Source organism: Penaeus monodon, chromosome 22, assembly GCF_015228065.2.
Source record: "Penaeus monodon isolate SGIC_2016 chromosome 22, NSTDA_Pmon_1, whole genome shotgun sequence".
Classification (NCBI taxonomy): domain Eukaryota; kingdom Metazoa; phylum Arthropoda; class Malacostraca; order Decapoda; family Penaeidae; genus Penaeus; species Penaeus monodon.
The window spans coordinates 14,789,334-14,790,071 of NC_051407.1; the positions used below are offsets into that span (position 1 = coordinate 14,789,334).

The 738-nt window shown below is 41.6% G+C and overlaps 1 protein-coding gene across 1 annotated transcript in view; it reads right to left on the reverse strand.

Moving 5' to 3' along the window:
* LOC119587577 (carbohydrate sulfotransferase 9-like) overlaps window positions 1-738 on the reverse strand; it is an 11,195-nt gene that overhangs the window by 596 nt on the left and 9,861 nt on the right. The gene's annotated exons all lie outside the window — the stretch shown is intronic.

Here is a 738-nt window from a genome sequence, read left to right on the forward strand (position 1 = left end):
ACTATTAGTACTGATGCGAGTGCTGCCATAGATATTACCATCACCAGCAGAGGCTAAATGGCCTAGAAAAAATACTTGGATGTTGTTCTTTTTGGATAATAAAGATAGATAAGATACGATTATCTTTTTTATTTATGTACTTTACTCTCCACTCACACACTAAACCCGACCTTGGTGTGGTGGAGGGCTGGCATGGTGGCGCTGAAAGAAAACATTCAGAGCATCTAGAATTTTCTCAGGTGTTTCTCCGAATATCATAATATTTGATCGCTAAATTCCAAGATTAATCATTCTAGGTAAAACAAAAAAAAAATATCGGATGGATTTGTTGTCCTTACTACTCGACGTAATCGATTGCATTTAACCACATATACACACCCCCATTGCTTTGTACACTTCAGCTGGAATTCCATCTTTGCTTGGGACTCCCTTTGCTCAATTGCTTGATTGCCGCCGCCACGTCTTGGAGGGTAAGATAGTCATTTAGTACCTCATGTATCGCTCTTCGTGATATGTTCGTCTATTAAGTAACTGACTAAAGTGTCCTTTCTATCTACTGTTGATGCCAGCTTTGTCTCTGATGAGGTTTGCTCCATCAGCGGAATGTTGGAGAGTAGAGATTGAGGTTGAAGGACTAAAGACTCGGAGGGATGGGGTGCACAGCGGAACCCGAGGGTGAGGGAGATTTAAGCGGAAAAGCCTTTGCCTTTGTCGACCTTGAAGGGTTGTATGTATATG